Raw genomic sequence first — 20,358 nt, forward strand, 5'->3', positions numbered from 1 at the left:
TTTAATAATGGAAAATTAATGTAATAAATGTATCACTAGCCACTTTAAACAATGCCACTTCATATCATGTTTACATACCCTACATTACTCATCTCATATGTATATACTGTACTCTATACCATCTACTGCATCTTGCCATCTTGATGTAATGTATCACTAGCCACTTTAAACAATGCCACTTCATATCATGTTTACATACCCTACATTACTCATCTCATATGTAAATACTGTACTCTATACCATCCACTGCATCTTGCCTATGCCGTTCTGTACCATCACTCATTCATATATTTTGTTAATGTACATATTCTTATTCATTCCTTTATACTTGTGTATAAGGTAGTTGTTGTGAAATTGTTAGGTTAGATTACACGTTGGATATTTCTGCATTGTCGGAACTAGAAGCACAAGCATTTCGCTGCACTCGCATTAACATCTGCTAACCATGTGTATGTGACAAACAACATTTGATTTGACAGTGTTGGTGGATGGGTAATGTACTGATGCTCGAGTGCCAGCCAGCCAGCCAGCCACCGGCCAGAAGCTTTCTGAGTGACCTCATTATTAAAGGGGCAATGCAGGTAAATACGTGATTTTTCTGTTTTCATTATGATATTTCCACACTATGAGGTGGAATAACGGTCTGAAATTGTACAATTATGACAATGCCCTTTTTGTGGAAGACCTGTTCAGGTGAACCACATCATGATGTCACAATGTGATCTGATTATAATAGACCATCAGCCATTTAGAGATGTGTATGTAAATATTTTCACATTTGTTTCCTATTGCTCACACGATCCGACTGAGCATTTCAAAGGCCAAAGGAAGTTCATGGTGATACATTATTAAACATACAGGTTGAAGTTATTTTCATTAAATAAACATCAAATATATTGATACATACAGTGATGATTGAAAAAGAAAATTCAAAAACTGCATGGGGCCTTTAAAGGCCCAGTCCAGTCAAAAATGTGTTTTTTTCTATGTTTTATGTTCTATATATATATATATATATATATATATATTTCCACACCATGAGTTTGGAATAATACTGTTCAATTTTGTAAATTAAGATAATGTGAACATGAACGACACTGTACCGGTATCCCCTGTATATAGCCTCGCTATTGTTATTTTACTGCTGCTCTTTATTTATTTGTAACTTTTATTTATTTTTAAGGTACTTTTTCTTAAAACTGCATTGTTGGTTAAGGGCTTGTGAGTAAACATTTCACTGTAAGGTCTATGTTGTATTCGGCACATGTGACAAGTACAATTTCATTTGATTTGATTGACAATTCCCTTTATGCATAAGAGTTGTTTGAAAAGACTGCTTGAAATTTCAGGCTGTTTTTGTAGGATGGAGTTTAGGCCTTCCGTGGTGTTATCACCATGTGGAAAATGTGTTAAACCAAGGGTGTTTTCACATATAATCTTCTTTAAAAGAAGTGAACTCTGGGGTAAAAAAAAGGAAAAAAAAGCTAAATAACTCAGTTACTGTACCTTTGTATTCTCAATGCACCCTTCCCTTGAATGAGGACTCAACTCTTTTGTCAGTTCACTTTAACTATTCTGTGATCCGAGTCCTCTTTGAATTCACATTGATATGTTTAGAAAGGAAACAATATTTTTTTTCACTCAATGCCTTTTGGGTTTTTACAATGTGCTGGACAAGCCATTCCATCAGAATGTGTTATCAGACACCTTGATACACCTACTTATATTTTGGGAGGCAATAGATTGCAAATATAAGACAATAATTGTAATCCGAGGATACTGTTAACATGCAAAAATGATTGGTAACTAAATAGCAGACGAATAACTGCATATTACATAATGTTGTACTTAAAAAAATTGTACACTCAATGTAGGCTACTTCCCCTTTAAGAGCTAAAATAGACATGGTTGTGATTCTCAACAAATATGTTTTCACACTATTCAAACCCCACAATCAACTAAACAGCTTGAGAAGCTCTCTTAGCCTACAGATCACATATTGAAAACAAATCATTTGAACTAAAAACCACACATATTCTGGAATTTCTAAGCATCCATGACAATCGTTAATCAACATTCAAAAACGGCACACGTTGTTTTTCTTGAACCTGTACATCATCATCTTCTCTCTCTTTTGGCTCCAATGTGAGGGCTTATGCCAGGGGAAACAACGTTTGCAGTAATCTAGGTGTGGGGCGGGAATAATGACAAGGGAACCTGGGGAGCTTCATGTCCACATTGTCCTATTAAAGGGAACCCAAACTCAGACCCCCTCTCGAGATGGCTCTCAGTTCAGTTAGTTTCGGGGGCTCTTTTGAGGGGTTTGAGTTCCTGCACTGAGTTCACAAACATTCTGCTGAAAGGGACTACGTGTAAAACACTAAGGGAGTTCCAAATCTCTCTGCCAATAAAAGCACATTTTCAGTGTTCGCCTCTCTGCTCAGACCAATCCCAGGCAGTCCTAGCAAAATTGTTGCTTGAGAAATTGCCCTTCGCTAAAAATCTATTTTTGTTTATTTTTGACCATAATTGAAAACAATCACAGTTAGGTACTCAATTATTACCCAGAAATTATTTGATATTGAAAAAAAATGACTACTAGGACCTTTAAGAGATCGTGAGGGCCTTCCTTCCTCACTGTCCACCTTGCCATCCATGAGAGGGCGTGTGTGTGTGTGATCATCAGCGCCACACTCCAGAGAGTGTAAATGAGTCATACCATGTGTCAAAGCTTAACTTTGGGCATTTGGAGTTTCTTGATGTTTCCACCATGAGAGCCCATTTTCTCTCTGTGGGAGAGAAGGAAAAAGGAGTTTTGTTACTAGAAGGCTGTGTCTAAAAATGTTACTTAGTCTTCAAATCCTTGCTTCCTCTGTCCTCGTTTCATCCATACCTGAGGAAGGGACCTTTGATAATCTCCTCCAATAAACTTTGAGACAAAATGAGCGTGCTGTGCTGTATCTATGAAGCTATTCTATTCCATACTCACTTGAGGATTTGCTCCAAGGTCTGCGAGTCGCAGAAGAAATGGCTCCAGCCCATCTTGATGGTGCCAACGATGACGTTCTGCTTGAAGGCGTCAGAACCCAGCTCCTGTAGAGCTCCTCACAATCATTTAGAGGGATCTGGAACACACCCAGCATGAAGCCCGGGATGGCACCTGAGCAGGATGAGAAGGATATTCAGCCACACGTGGAGGATGAAGGAAGTATATTTAACAAATGCTTCTTTGTTAGGCTATTAAGACCAGCAGGTTTTTAGAGGAGAAACATACATAAACACACACCCTTGTAAATATACACTATAAGCACTACAGCCTCTCTTGACACTCCCTCCACAAGGAATCCAATATGCTATCTAATAATGGAACCACAATTTAAATCTCATTCTTTGAGTCCACCGTGGACCAGCTTGGGTCAAATACTATTTATCATTGCAAATACTTGATCTGTAATTAATTGTGCTTGCCTGGCTTAATTGTCCAATAGAATAGTCCCAAAAATGGATAACCTTGCACATTTGTCACTCCAGGCAGGCTAGAGCAAATGCTCAAAATAAATTATGTGAAAGATTTCAAATAGTATTTGAAGTGAACCCAGGTCTGAGGCTTAGAGAAGAGAGCGGCTGGATGGGAGACTAATTGCCGGCAGGATAATCCGTTATGGGCATCATTACTCAGGGATGATCCATCCACAGCCATTGACTGGGATTAAAATGGTCACTAATGAATCAACCACAGTGAGAGGCACAGGCAGATCACTGCTAGCTTCCTCCAGCACCAGCATCACCTGACCACATGGAATATACAGTGCATTGATAATGTATTCACAACCCTTAACTTTTTTCACATTTTGTTGTCACGATCGTTGAGAGATGGATTGGACCAAGGTGCAGCGTGGTAAGCGTACATTTGACTTTTATTTAAATGACACCGAAAAAACATCAAAATACAAAAAACGAACATAATGCTACATGCAGTGCAGAAAGAAACTGCACACAAACAAGATCCCACAAAACTAAAGGTGGAAAAAAGGCTGCCTAAGTATGATCCCCAATCAGATACAACGATAGACAGCTGCCTCTGATTGGGAACCATACCCGGCCAACAAAGAAATAGAAAAACTAGAATGCCCACCCAAATCACACACTGACCTAAGCAAATAGAGAAATAAAAAGGCTCTAAGGTCAGGGTGTGACAGTTGTGTGTTGGCCAGAGACCAAAAATCTAATTGTAATCCATCTTAAATTCAGGCTGTAACACAACATTTAGAAATGTTTACAAATTAATTACAAATGAAAAGCTGAAATGTCTTGAGTCAATAAGCATTCAACACTTTTGTTATGGCAAGCCTAAATAAGTGTTTTACATGATTTATGAATGACTACCTCATCTCTGTACCTCACACAAGCAATTATTTGTAAGGTCCCTCAGTTGAGCAGTGAATTTCAAACACAGATTCAACCACAATGACCTGGGAGGTTTTCTAATGCCTCACAAAGGGCACCTATTGGTAGATAGTAGACATTGAATATCCCTTTCAGCAGGGTGAAGTTATTAATTACACCTTAGATGGTTTAGTAATTTTTTCCTGAATACAAAGTGTTATGTTTGGGGCAAATCCAATACAACACATTACGGAGTACCACTCTCTAGATTTTCAAGCATAGTTGTGGCTGCATAATTTGTATGGGTGTCCTTGTAATTGTTAAGGACTGGGAAGTTTTTCAGGATAGAAACATAAATATAATTGAGCTAAGCACAGGCAAAAACATGGTTCAGTCTGCTTTCCAACAGACACTGGGAGACAAATGCACCTTTCAGCAGGACAATAAAATAAAACAGGGCAACTCTTAACTGGAGTGGCTTACCAAGACAACATTTTGGACTTATAGTTTGGACTTGAGAATGGCTGTCTAGCAATGATCAACAACCAACTTGACAGAACTTGAAGAATTAAAAAAAAAGTGCAAATGTTGTACAATCCAGGTGTGCAAAGCTCATAAAGACCCAGAAAGAGTCACATCTGTAAATTGCTGCCAAAAGTGATTCTAAAGTGTATTAACTTGACTTATGTAAATGAGATATTACTGTATTTAATGTATTTAATGTTCAATACATTTGCAAAAATGTCTATGAACATATTCCCACTCTGTTATTATGGGTGATTGTATGTAGATGGGCGAGACTATTTGTTTGTGTATCCATTTGGAACTCAGGCTGTAACACGACAAAATGTGAAATAAGTCAAGGGGTGTGAAAACTTTCTGAAGGCACCGTATATGATACGCCTGCATCATCTTGCCCTGAGACAAAATGTTACTCTGATTCTCCAGTAGCCTTTCCTCCGTTTCTCACTAGTTGTCAGACCCCTACTGCTACCTGCTCTAAAATACCAAACCGATCTACTCCCAGCAGCTCCTTCATAATCCAACACACAAACCAATTCCAAAACCAGCTGGAATTCCCCAAATCTGTTTCTGCCTTCCTGCTCCACTCCCTCTGGGGACCAATCCCTTCTTTGGGAGAGGAGAGAGAGGATGCCGCTGGGTTGGCGGCCTCTGCTGCCAGCCACCGCCCCAGAAAAGAGACCCTTGTCCCGAAACTGTCATGACAGGGAGTACCCAGACCAGCGTGACCAAAGTGGGCAGCCGACACCAGATGTGGTGGTCCAGATGTGTCTGTCCTTAATGTTAATGTGTGCACTTCACTTAGCCTATCTGGTGGAAGGGGATTACCCTGTCCATTGACTGCAGCACACACTTGCCAGCTGTCTCTCTCACACACACACACACACACACACTGGCCGGCCATCTGAGCGCTAAAGGCTAGACTGGCTACTTTCAACTGGAGAGGTTTAAGGAAATGGATATGAAAGAGGGGAATAGGGGCAGAGGGGCAGGCAGACAGAGAGAGAGCATGTCTGGGTCAGATGTGGAAGTTCTGCGGTAGCTTCTTTGCGAGTCGCTGGTGGGAAAAGCATTTAGTTCTCTTTTGACTGTGATAAAGAGACATGGCCAGGATATTGAGGAGAGAAGAGAGGCAGGGAGTTATGGTAAACAGCACCACAATGTGGTGGTTTAGCCTAAGATCCTAGAATATTAGACAGACTAGACCGATAGACAAAACACGACATGATAGCCTACAGTCTGCATGTCGTTGGATTTATAGGGATTTCCCTTTCTCTGGAATCTCTGGCTTTTACTTGAAAACTCTAGTATAAACTGGAGACCATTGTAATCAAGTCTCAAATAAGAAAAGAGATCTGTTGAATTGAGAGCATGCCCAAAACAGTACAAAAGGAAAGGATAAATAGACCAAAGATTTGACATCCATTTGCCCTACAGGCTCCATAATGTTCCATTATAACCTGTGGCCTGGCGTGCGATGCAGGGTACAGATTAGAGAGCAAGGCTAAGGGCCGAGGCCAGTACAGGAACCAGTGGTAGAAAAAGTACCCAATTGTTATTGAAAGTAAAGATACCTGTAACGGCTGTTGTCGGGAGAGGGAGAAGACCAAGGTGCAGCGTGGTAAGTATTCATAATACCTTTTAATAAATACGAATACTTGGAGAGAAAAACAACAACCGAACAGTTCTGCAAGGTGCAATACACAAAACAGAAAACAGCTACCCACAAAACCCATGTGGGCAAGAGCTACCTAAGTATGGTTCTCAGAGACAACGACAGACAGCTATCCCTGATTGAGAACCATACCCGGCCAAAAACAAAGAAATACAAAAACATAGAAAAAAAAACATAGAATGCCCACCCTAGTCACACCCTGGCCTAACCAAAATAGAGAATAAAAAGCCTCTATGGCCAGGGAGTGACAATACCTTAATAGAAAACGACTGAAGTAAAATCACCCAGTCAAATACAACTTTTTAAAGGTCTAAAAATTTTGGTTTTAATTATACTTAAGTATCAAAAGTCAAAATCATTGCAAATTCCTTATATTAAGCAAACCAGATGGCACCATTTTCTAGTTGTTTTTATTTATGGATAGCCAGGGGCACACTCAGACATTTACAAATGAAGCGTGTGCTTAGTGAGTCCGCCAGATCAGAAGCATTAGGGATGACCAGGGATGTTCTCTTGATAAGTGCTTGAATTTGTCACATTGGCATGAACGATTCGGGAGAAAGGTGCAGGAATGCGTAATAGTAATTTTTTTATTAAGCCTAAATTACAGCGTGTCGTGTAAAGGCACAGGGACGAAGACCAAACAAACACGTAACAAAACACAGGGTAGAAACCCAAACAAAAGAGCGAGGAGTACCTCGAATAAATAACACAAGCTCACAATGATTAACACACGGAACGAGACCCATAACTAACTGCGCAATCCACAACGGCACAAAAGCCATAACACACAGCACAGGTGGTCACACGCTCCAACTGACATTGTAGCAATAATCAACAGCTCAATGTGAACCAAAGGGAACACTTATACAAGTACTAATCAGTGGGAATAGGGGACAGGTGTGCATAATGAAAATTCTGGAGGGATCCGTGACAGAATTCAACCATTTTCCTGTCCTTCCAAGCATTCAAAATGTAAGTACTTTTAGGTGTAAGGGATAATGTATGCAGTAAAAAGTACATTGTCTTTAGGAATATAGTGAAGTAATAAAAATATAAATAGTAAAGTATAGATACAAAAAAAAGACTTAACTAGTACTTTAAAGTATTTTTACATCACTGCCAGGAACTGGGTCACCCATGGGTGTGAAATGGGTTCAGCAAAGTATTGTAGTGACTGGGAGGAGCGGCTCCCTTTAGGTTAATCCACCTTCCCTTTACTGCAGGCCAAGCTGCCCTCACAAACAGGCATGTGGGTCTTTCTATAAATAAAGAGGCCAACAAGTGACAGAAGGGTCACATTTTCAAAATGGTTTGATACACATTTGCAGATTCACACGTGTGATTACAGGAATAAAGGTATAGGTAGGCACAACGAGACCATAACTCCACCTAGCAACAACAAAACATCTACTGCACGTTATTGAAAATGTCACAAGAAGCATAGACACTGCATGTTTCTTTGTCATGGTTAGTTGCCAGGTCTTTGTGCTTCTCTATCATTTACAGCCATGCTAAACGTTCAATGTGCAGCGTGGTAAGTGTGGTAAGTGTCCATAATGATATATTTAATAAAATCAACTGAACAAAAGTAGAAACAAACAACCGAAGCAGTCCCGTATGGTGAAAACACTAACACAGGATACAACCACCCAGAAAATGCAATAGAACACGCTACCTAAATATGGCTCCCAATCAGAGACAACGACTGACACCTGCCTCTGATTGAGAACCATACTAGGCCAAACACATAGAAATATAACAACAGAACAAAACATAGAAAAACAACATAGAATGCCCACCCCAACTCACGCCCTGACCAACTAAAATAAAGACTTAAAAAATGAAATAAGGTCAGAACATGACAATAATAGAATACAATGTGTTCTGTCAACCAAATAATTTACAATAATCATAATAATTGACTGACCTTCATGTCTTAAAGTAATGATGGACTGTCATTTCTCTTTGTTTATTTGAGCTGTTCTTGCCATAATATGGTCTTGGTCTATTACCAAATAGGGCTCTCTCGGGGGTATGAACTTGCAACCTTCTGGTTACTAGTCCAACTCTCTAACCACTAGGCTACCCTGCCGCCCCATTAAAAAGGAAAGAAATTCAACAAATTAACTTTTAACAAGGCACACCTGTTAATTGAAATGCATTCCAGATAACTACCTTATTAAGCTGGTTGAATGCCAAGAGTGTGCAAAGCTTCATCAAGGCAAAGGGTGGCTACTTTGAAGAATCTTATATAAAATATATAAAATAACACTTTTTTGGTTAATACATGATTCTACATGTGTTATTTCATAGTTTTGATGTATTCACTATTATTATGCAATGTAGAAAATAGAAAATAAAAATAAAGATAAAAACCCTTGAATAAAACCCTTGAATGAGTAGATGTGTCCAAACTTTTAACTGGTACAGTCAGGTCCATAAATATTTGGACATTGACCAAGTTAATATTGTTTTTAGCTGTCTACCACAGCATATTGGAGTTGAAATTAATTAATGGATATGAGCTGAAAGTACTTCCAGCTTTAATTTGAGGGTATTTACATCCACATCGGGTGAACGGTGTAGGCATTACAACACTTTTTTTTTACACCAAAAGTTGGCCAATTGGCTGCTCAGTTGTTCCATGGCCAGGTGTGTGTTAATACCTAATTTAGTTAATTTACAAGTAAGCAGATAAAAGGTCTAGAGTTGATTTCAAGTGTTGCATTTGCATTGGGAATCTGTTACTGTTAACCCTCAATATGAAGTCCAAAGAGCTGTCACTGCCAGTGAGGCAAGAAATCATTAGGCTGAAAAATCATTAGCAAAAACATTAGGTGTGGCCAAATCAACTATTTGGCACATTCTTAAAAAGAAAGAACACACTGGTGAGCTCAGGAACACAAAATGGCCCAGAAGACCAACGGAAAACAACTGTGGTGGGTGACAGAAGAATTCTTTCCCTGGTGAAGAAAACCCCTTCACAACAGTTGGCCAGATCAAGAACACGCTACAGGAGGGAGGTGTATCTGTGTCAAAGTCAACAGTCAAGAGAAGACTTCACCAGAGTAAATACACACGGTTTACCACAAGATGTTAACCATTGGTAAGCCTCAAAAACAGGAAGAGCAGATTGGCTAACTAAACAACATCACAAAAAAAGCCTGTACAGTTCTGGTACAACATCCTGTGGACAGATGAGACAAAGATCAACTTCTAATAGAATGATGGGAAGAGAAGAGTATGGAGAAGGGAAGGAACTGCTCATCATCAGAGCATACCACCTCATCTGTGAAGCATGGTGGAGGTAGTGTTATGGCATGGGCATGTATGGCTGCCAATGGAACTGGTTCCCTTGTGTTTATTGATGATGTGACTGCTGACAAAAGCGTCAGGATACATTTTGAAGTGTTTAGGCCTATATTATCTGCTCAGATTCAGCCAAATGCTTCAAAACTCATTGGACGGTGCTTCACAGCGCAGATGGACAATGACCTGAAGCATACTGCGAAAGTAACCCAAGGCAAAGAAGTGGAATGTTCTGCAATGGCCAAGTCAATAGTCTGACCTGAATCCAATTGAGCATGTATTTCACTTGCTGAAGGCAAAACTGAAGGCAAAATGCCCCAAGAACACGCAGGAACTGAAGACAGCTGCAGTAAAGGCAGAGCATCACCATGAAAGAAATCCGGCATCTGGTGATGTCTATGGGTTCCAGTCATTGACTGCAAAGGATTTGCAACCAAGTATTAAAACTCACCATTTAATTTATGATTATGTTAGTTTGTCCAATTACTTTTGAGCCCCTAAAATTTGGGGGACCACGTATAAAAAGTGCTGTAATTCCTACACTGTTCACCCGATTTGGATGTAAATACCCTCAAATTAAAGCTGAAAGTCTGCACTTTGCCCGAACAACACCAGAACATCAAGATGAATTTCATTCCATAAATACGATGCATTACAACTAAAACCAGATTTACCTAGCTCGGTGGAGACCCTAGGAACCTTAAGACTTAGGTGTCTATACTTCAATAGCAAAGTTAGATAACATGGAAGTTTATGAAGTAGGGCCTTTTAAACACAAATGGGAGAAATGTAGAGATCTATGGGTCTTTAGCGAAGTCCCGCCAACCTTTTGATACAGGATACAGTGATGAGTATCAAAGCTGTGGCCAGTAACACCACAACGGTGACTATGGTAGATGGCATTCAAAGGTTTACAAGTAGTAGCAGCTGCACTTTGATTAATACTATCACCATAATCAAGAACAGATTAAAAAAAGGTTGACTGAATAATCTGCTTCCTGCTGCTTAGAGAAAGACACAATCTGTTTCTGTAGAAAAAGCCCAATTTAAATCTTAGCTTCTTAACCAGCTTATGTTTTTTAAAGATCAAATTCATATCAATCCAAATGCCTAAGCATTTATATGCGGGAACACGTTCATTTGGAGAACCATCTTGTGAACATGTAGTAATTAATCTGAAACATACTTACGTGAGTTAAAGAACAATATGAATTTTGTTTTGCCGCATTAAGCACACGTTTAAAATCAACAAGGGATTCGTGCATAGCTATAAAATCTGACTGTAGTTTTGGCAAGGGAAATGTAGAGACAGAAACTTTTTTTTAAATAAAAATGGCCACTCCCCCACCTCTACCCTGTCTGTCAGCTCTGAACACATGACAACCCCTCAATGGGAGGTCAAGGTAGGATGTGAAGGGCAGGTGAGATGGGAGGCAAGAGGTGACTTCATTGGGGAGAGGTCTCTGCAGGGCAACCCTGGCAAAACAGCCAGAGAGTGGCAGCACAGTGGCGAAGCAGTGGCACAACAACCAGGCAGATTGTGACCTATCCAGGATACAATGCAATATCTCAATGTGTTTACTCTGGACGTCCAGCTCAGACATACATTCCTGAATAAGCTGACAGTTTCCACACCGGAAAACCGGCCAATTATCCCAAAACTGTCCAAAATAGGTGCAGCTCCTACATGGGATGAAACGTACACCGTAGTCTCTGAAGGTGGTAGCAGCCAATATTGAAAAGTTCAGTTTACCTGTGCGGTGGAAAGTTGGAAAAAAAGATAGGTTGGAGAGGAATCAGCTAAAAGTCAATCAATCCACACAGTGTGATAGTTAGATTGAATCACACAGTTTGTGGGATCCCCACAGTTATAGGCAACAGGCCAGAACGCAACCACAGACTCAAATACAGTCAGCACTAGGACCCACAATGAACACAACCAAGGCACAAAACTTGCCAGCATAACAACAGCAAGGAGAGAGCGGTGATTTACTCAGTGCAATTAAATGCTGGGGCCCATCAAAACAGCAATGCAATGGAGGCCGTGTTACCAGTATGATAGCCAGGAGAGAAGCACATTGGAGGGGAAGTAGTTTCCAGTACAGGCCGGTGGAAAGCCGGGAGGGTGGCAAGCGCTACACCTGGCCGCAGGAGAGTCCAAAAGAGTACATCCAAGTGGAGTTCAAGTTTGACAGTAGTCCAAAAACATCCAAGACAAAATGTCAAGTGGAAGGATGAAAGCAGCAGTAGGCAATTGTCTGCGCAGAAAATACCCAAGTGCAGAATAGGGTGCCCAGGTATATCCAAGTAGGACTCAAGAGTTTCAGCAGGCCTGTTTTATATGTCTCCTTAAAAATGCTGTATGCAACATTGCACTATTGTTCAATGTGTTCACAGACAGATTTAAAAATAATAATAATAATAATTGAGACAAAAATCCATGAAAAGGAAGGACCTCTGACCTTCTCTCCTCGTCTCCTTCTCAAAACCCATTGGATGAGAGGATGTGACAAATCAAGGAAATTAAATTGAGATTCTCCCAAGCACCGAGGAATTGAGTATTTGACAACTATTAAAGCCCCCATGCAGTTTTGGTAATTGTATTTAAATAATCTCTGTATTTTTGATAAATCACTGTGTGTGTTAAAATACCTCCAAAATAAAAATGCTATCCTTTATTTTCCTGATCCTTGAAATGCTCAGTCTGATTGTGTGGGTGTTAGGAAACAAATCTGAATATATTTACATACACAGCTCTGATTGGCAGTATATTCATGACAAGATATAAACACAGTCATTTGTTGATTGTATCGGACACTGTACTGCATTAATCAATCTTGTCTTCTCTTTATGCTTTGGGTCCACAGTCAGCACACAGCTTCGGGGCTTTGAGTGAGCAAGCCCTACAAACCAATCGGTTGCACTGCATACAGTTTTCATTGGCCTTGTTTCGTGTGCACCTGTCGCAGGGGTTGTGTAATCTCCCTGAAGCGGTTGCATGGCATGGTCTCTCAGAAAAATGCCACCCCTATCACCTATCAAACCATGACTCCACATCCATGCTGTTTCCGCCGAGTGTCCTACAGACATACAAATGTGTTTTGCATCATTCTGAAGGCCTACTGCAACACACAGCATGTTTTCATTTCCCTTACAATACATGTGATTAGTAGTAGTTACAGTAAATAAAACAGTCCTGTTATAGCTTCTTTTTACAAAGTCAAGCGTAACAGAGAATGCTGTCAAACTGCGAGCCGCGCGGTCAAATTATTAACATGAGCACCAAACCTAATAATAGGCATAACACAACCTCGTCATTACACTATTGTTGTTCTAAACTAAATCAACCTCATCGCCCTCATCATTCAGTTAGGCCTAATTTAAATTTGATTGTGAAGTAAGGTGCATAATTACTGTCCATTCCATCCATTTGTCATTCAATCAGTGGGCTGGCATCATTTGCGTCGCTGGATAGAGTCAAGGATGTGTTTTGGACAATACATGTGATTAGTAGCAGTTACAGTAAATAAAAAACAGTCCCATAACAGCTTCTTTTTACAAAGTAAAACATAAAAAAGAGAATGTATCAACCCCAAAGGCACGGTCAAATTATTTGCTGCTGATAAATAGGCATAACACGAACTCTTCATTACACGATTGTCTTTCTAAATTAAATCAACCTCCTTTACCATTCAGTTAGGCCTAATTTAAATTCAATTGTGAAGTACAGTGCACAACTATCGCCCATTCATCCATTTGTCATTAATTCAGTGAGGAGAGAGGGAGACGCGTTAGCGTCTTGGCTGGGTACCAACGTTTTACAGCACACTGCTTGGTGGTTAAGTTGGGAATACCGTAGGTGTGAAAACTACTTTTCAGTGTCTGATTTCAAAATTCTGACAAATGAGCAGTGTAAGATGTAAACACTTAAAAAGTCCGGGATGGAGCAGGACATACTTGTTTTTCGGGCTGATTTTTCTTTATTTACCAAATCAAACTTCAGTAGCCATTGGTATATGGTGGTTCTAGTGTTAAAGGACCAAAGAGTTTGGTCTGCTTCGTGTTTTCATTTTTGCCATGGAAAAAATGTCACAATACTGATATCGTCCTGGCCTTACAACCCATGTGTGTGTGTGCTTGTGTGTGTGTTTTCTACTCTCCAGGGGACTGATTGCCCTTCAGACTCTGCAGAATCTCAGGTCCTACATGATATCTGGGTTATAGAGTGTGTGTGACAATGTGCCTTTGAGCCATTGCCATGTCTGGAAATTTCCCTCAACTTCTCCCTACACGAACAGACATTTGCTTGCTAAATAGACTATGATTTCGCTAATAGCCTCAAACGGTGCATTGTATCATGTAAAGAACACAAATGCCAATGTCTGGTAATAATGTCATTTATTTAGAAATATTTAGCATTTGTAATTCTTCTGTTCTATCGCCAACTTGTTCTACTCACCATTATTTGTACTTGGTTTATCCCATTTAAGGGGTGTTTCATTGTTACGCTAAAACATTAATGTTTGTGCAAATAATGTCTTTGTTTTCATTCATGAGTTAACAATCAGCCGTTGTCATTGAGAATTTCTGTTTAAAGGTGAGAAGGGTTTATGCCAGGCTAGGGAAGGTCCATTTAGGATCCTCGTTCTCCTCATTCACGGAGGGCTGCTTGTCAGACAACATGCTGTTTGTATTACTCTGCCATATTCATCTCAGATATGTGAGTTTATGGACATTTTGCAGTTTATTTAAGGCATCTTGCCTTAGTCCTCGTGTGGAGGTTATTCTGCTAAAGACCATTTAAGTTTGTAGTTTTCAAAATGATATATTTGACAATTATTTTTTACAATTTTTCAATGCTTGTATATTTTGCAAATACAACCTCTGGATCCAGTCTTCTCTGATCAGTCTTCTCATCACTTCCCTCTCTCCCTCCCCTCCAGGAGGACCTGAGCCCTAGGACCATGCCTCACGACTACCTGGCCTGATGACTCCTGGCTGTCCCCAGTCCAACTGATCAGTTTCAACTGTTCTGCCTGCAGCTATGGAACTCTGACCTGTTCTCCGGACGTGCTACGTTGTCCCGCACCTGCTGTCTCAACCTCTGAATGTTTGGCTATGAACAGCCAACTAACATTTACTCCTGAGATGGTGACCTGTTGCACCGTCTACAACCAATGTGATTATTATTTGACCCTGCTGGTCATCTGTGAACGTTTGAACATCTTGGAGAACAATCTATAATACTATAATACTCTTTTAATCTTCACCCGGCAAAGCCAGAAGAGGACTGGCCACCCCTCAGAGCCTGGTTCCTCTCTAGGTTTCTTCCTAAGTTACTGCCTTTCTAGGGAGTTTTTCCTAGCCACCGTGCTTCTACATCTGCATTGCTTGCTGTTTGGGGTTTTAGGCTGGGTTTCAGTATAGCACTTTGTGACATATGCTGATGTAAAATGTGCTTTATAAATACCTTTGATTTGAACTGTTAAATAAATTCCACCTATTTTTGCACCGTCTCAACTGTTGCTGCTCCACACTACAGTAAGTAGGCTGCAGGGTCCCCTATCTTATGTGTATCTGTATGTGTGTGTGTACGTACATGGGTCTTTCTATAAACGAGGGTACCAGTGAGCATTTCTTGTAGTGAACAACTACTTGAAGCTGTTACAAAGTCATTAATAATAATTAGCCTTTTTTTCATGTGAAAACATTAAGCTATAAAAAACAGGTACATTCAAATATAATTCATGAGTTGAATCAAAGCCTATGTTTAAACTCTTTCTCAGGCTTGGTGTCTTCACAGATTTGGACAAACTCATGACATAAAACACTACCTTTCTTTCCATACATTTATGTAAGTCACTCTGGATAAGAGCATCTACTAAATGACTAAAATGTCAATGTAAATGATACTGGTGCTTGTCATTATATCATATACTAAGCATTTATCAATTGAATTTCACATTGTATGGAGATCTCAGAAGTGCACTGTAACCTCATAATATTTCGTATCTCCCTATGGTATATAGTGAAAACAGTTTTCATGGGCACACATCCAAAATAATGTATGGATTGCAAAATCAAATGTTTTTAACAGAAAGAGTAACTTCAACAAGATGAAATCAAACCAAAAATCAATACGGTCATTAAAACTTCTTAGGGCTGAGATTCCGCTAACAGGATCGATATGACAACAGCCAGTGAAAGTGCAGGGCGCCAAATTCAAAACAACAGAAATCCCATAATTAAAATTCCTCAAACATAGAAGTATTTCACACCATTTTAAAGATAAACTTCTTGTTAATCCCACCACATTGTCCAATTTTAAATAGGCTTTACAGTGAAAGCACCACAAACGATTATGTTAGGTCTGAGCCAAGTCACAGAAAAACACAGCCATTTTTCCAGCCAAAGAGAGGAGTCAAAAAAATCTGAAATAGAGATACAATGAATCACTAACCTTTGACACTCATAGGACTTCATGTTAAACAATACATATGTTTTGTTCGATAAAGGACATATTTATATAAAAATATCTCAGTATACATTGGCACGGTATGTTCAGTAGTTCCAACAACATCCAGTGATTTTGCAGAGAGCCACATCAATTTACAGAAATACTCATTATAAATGTTTATGAAAATACAAGTGTTATGCATGGAACTTTAGATACACTTCTCCTTAATGCAACCGCTGTGTCAGATTTCAAAAAAGCTTTACGGAAAAGGCAAACCATGCTATAATCTGAGTACGGCGCTCAGAGACCAAACAAGCCAAAAGGATATCCGCCATATTGTGCAGTCAACATTAGTCAGAAATAGCATTATAAATATTCACTTACCTTGATGATCTTCATCAGAATGCACTCCCATGAATCCCAGTTCCACAATAAATGTTTGTTATGTTAGATAATGTCCATCATTTATGTCCAAATAGCTACTTTTGTTAGCGTGTTTTGTAAACAAATCAAAGTCAAGAAGCGCGTTCCCTCGGAGCAGACGAAATGTCAAAAAGTTCCGTTACAGTCCGTAGAAACATGTCAAACGATGTACAGAATTGATCTTTAGGATGTTTAACATAAATCTTCAATAATGTTCCAACCGGAGAATTCCTTTGTCTGTGGAATTGAGATGGAACAGAGCTCGCTCTCATGTGAACGAGCGTCACGAGTTCAAAGCATTCTGCCAGACCTCTGACTTATTCCCCTCTCATTTGCCTCACTTTACAGTAGAAGCATCAAACTAGGTTCTAAAGACTGTTGACATCTAGTGAAAGCCTTAGGAAGTGCAACATGACCAATATCCCACTGTATCTTCAATAGGGAATGAGTTGAAAAACGACCAACCTCAGATTTCTCACTTCCTGGTTAGATTTTGTCTCAGACTTTTGCCTGCCATATGAGTTCTGTTATACTCACATACATCATTCAAACAGTTTTAGAAACTTCAGGGTGTTTTCTATCCAAGTACACTAATACTATGCATATATTAGCAACTGTGACTGAGTAGCAGGCAGTTTACTCTGGGCACCTTATTCAGCCAAGCTACCCAATACTACCCCCAGCCATAAGAAGTTTTAATGGGGTTCTTCAATAATTATGCATACCAGTTGATTAATGCACATTTGATGTCTTGCTGTTTAGTTATGTGGGGAAATTATAGTGCAACATCAGCTGATTCAGGAATTTTTTTCCTGAATGACAGACAAGTGATAAAGAGCTGGTGTGATAATGCACACGATTGAACAACAGCCAAAGTGTGGCAATTAATGTTGATCTGGAGAATTGACCGACATGTTGGTGTCTATGCTGTTAAGTCGGTGAAGATAATTAACCTGTCTTGGACAACATGTTCCTGAGGTAAGATTACGGTCTGTATATGTTTTGATCATTTTTTTCCCGACTTAAAATGGAGCAATCGGGAACTGCTTGTTTATTCATTTTTCAAAATATAACTGCATATTAAATCAAAACACACCACTTGATATTTCAATTTTCACATGTGGGTGGGGTTAATTGTGGAATGCCTGTCATTGGTTAAATGCACAGCCAACACTTCCTGTACTTTCAAAGTAGTTCACCCTGCTAATGCCATTATATGAATCTATTAATTCATCAATTAATAGCTCCCCATACCATGCCACTGTGCCAAGATAAAGTAAGATTTCTAAACATCTGCTTAAGATTTAGTGTGTATTGACTTATTAATGAACTGCTGTTACTGTAAATAGTTAGCTGACTCATATATTCTAGTTACCTAACTAACCATTGGTAATCTCATTCAACGATGCCATACAGCCGAAACAACAGTATCTAGCTAGAGATATGCCCTGAGTATATTTAGTCAGTGGTTACACATCTAACTAGCTGGAATAAATCAAGGGTGTGAATAGTAGACATGTAAATGCTGTGAGTGTGTCCAGCTTCCACCTGTGCAAATCCATGTGTGTGTGTATAGCAATGGAATGTAACAACCAACCAATGCCTCAAGTCGTGATGTACAGTAGAAGGTCCACCACACACCCGGAGGGTTGTGGGGGTCCTGCCCAGAAGCCACCCCTAGCCGCTATTCATAGACACTTATGGAGATCTGAGAGGATTGGACAGGTGTAAGCAATACATTCCACCAAGCCTTTCAGAGGGTAAGGTGGAGCTCTCACCATGTCATCACCAGCCATAAATCCCTCTCAGATCTCCACAAGTGTCTAGACTCTGGGCTGTTAGGGGCTAGGGGTTGTTGCTGAACAGGCCATGGGTATTGGTCCTTCTGTAGCTCAGTTGGTAGAGCATGGTGCCTGTAACGCCAGGGTAGTGGGTTCGATTCCCGGGACCACCCATACGTAGAATGTATGCACACATGACTGTAAGTCGCTTTGGATAAAAGCGTCTGCTAAATGGCATATATTATTATTATTATATTATTAGGTAGCAGAGTCAGTCAGTCTGTCACAGAGACTGGTAATAACATCCGCCAGTGCCACACACGCAGTCAATGGAGAACATTGGATAAACTTGAACGCAGTGACCGTTTGACAAACCACACAGACAAATTTTATTTTTATTTTTACATATTACTGTACCTGATTCGCCCTCCGTCGAACCCTGATGCCTAGGCCTTTAACAGGGTTGTTATAACCCACCAGAGTGAGGGCCTCCCTGACCTCTGCTTTCAGAGACGGATTCTCAGCCTGTCGGAGACAAAGTAGGCACGGTAATACTACATGGTGAACATACACTCATTTATTCAGTTCTACATTGCTAGTTTTTATGCAAGGCCAGAAACAAAGGCCCTGGGTTAAAATGGGTTAAGTGTCCAATCGAAAAGTCTCTACAGATAAGGCTATCTGTAATATAAATAGCCTAACTGATAAGGGAACAAACAGGGCAGTGCAAACTCGTTTTTGGTGATTTCTGGCAAATCATCAAAATAAATAAATCACATCTCGTTTTTGGACATAATTCTGCAGTTTTTACCCGATTAAGATCTATACCAATGGAAATTAATGTTACATTTATATCCCTAAAACTTAAGTTGATAATGATTCTGTCGCTGCTTCCTGTTGACAAGACATTTTGATAAATAGCCCAATGTCAAAACACAGTTTTAGCATTTCCAAATCAATAACAACAAGTCCTGCAACGGACAGGCGAGTATAACAAAATCAACAGTACCAAACCAAATATATGAATCTGTTTAAAGCAATTGATTTTAATGTATTGGTGATGACTGTAAACTAAAGATCACCAATCTGAAGCAAAAATGATATGTAATGTGGTAAAAAAGCAAGCTTCTGTAAAGTAGTAACCTGTTTTCTCCACCATAAGTGTTACGAATCCCTTTTGGCCCGACAGTCTAGGGGGGGATGGTAATGAGACCCGTAACATAACTCATGCAAATTATTATTGTGACAAAGTAAAAGTGTGCACGAAATAACCACGACAACAGAAATCTACCGTCAAACTCTAGGTTTATTTATAAACACACGGTAATGAGGGGAGCAGGAAAAGGGGCTGAGCTGGACCCAAGGAAAGAAACAATAAATATACAAAAACACACCCCTAAGCTAGACTTGCCTACTTTAACAGCTAACTAACTAACCAAAAATACAGTGGGTGGTCCGCCCAGTTCTACCTAGTGTATTTAACAAAGTTCACCTACGGGTAGTGTATGCCCATGGGCGACTTGTCTTGGTTTCCCCTTTTTCCCACCAGCAAACAAACAAACACCATAACCAAAAACAATACTCACAGGTGATGACAAAGTGCTATGGAGGTGCTTAAACAAAAGAGAGGTTAAGACACAAAGCGAGAGTGAAACACAGAGACCTACAGACATGGCATTTACAGAGAGATTGAGCTGAACTGAGCCGAGCTCTAGAACAAACAAATGATGGGGTTTTTAAACCATGGGGAAGGAACTGTGATAGGATAGGAAGTAGGAGGAGGTGTGTCTTCTGGTTGATGA

The 20,358-nt window shown here is 39.8% G+C and overlaps 1 long non-coding RNA gene across 1 annotated transcript; it reads right to left on the reverse strand.

Moving 5' to 3' along the window:
* Positions 1–851: 851 nt before the first annotated feature.
* LOC123993199 lies at positions 852–20,172 on the reverse strand. The gene is made up of 4 exons (XR_006831392.1): positions 20,143–20,172; positions 18,974–19,081; positions 2,990–3,160; positions 852–2,789 (listed from the first exon to the last, which is right to left on the reverse strand). It is a non-coding gene; the product is annotated as an uncharacterized LOC123993199 (long non-coding RNA).
* Between the last annotated feature and the right edge of the window lie 186 nt (positions 20,173–20,358).

The sequence above is a fragment of the Oncorhynchus gorbuscha genome, linkage group LG02, assembly GCF_021184085.1.
Source record: "Oncorhynchus gorbuscha isolate QuinsamMale2020 ecotype Even-year linkage group LG02, OgorEven_v1.0, whole genome shotgun sequence".
In the NCBI taxonomy this organism is placed as follows: Eukaryota; Metazoa; Chordata; class Actinopteri; order Salmoniformes; family Salmonidae; genus Oncorhynchus; species Oncorhynchus gorbuscha.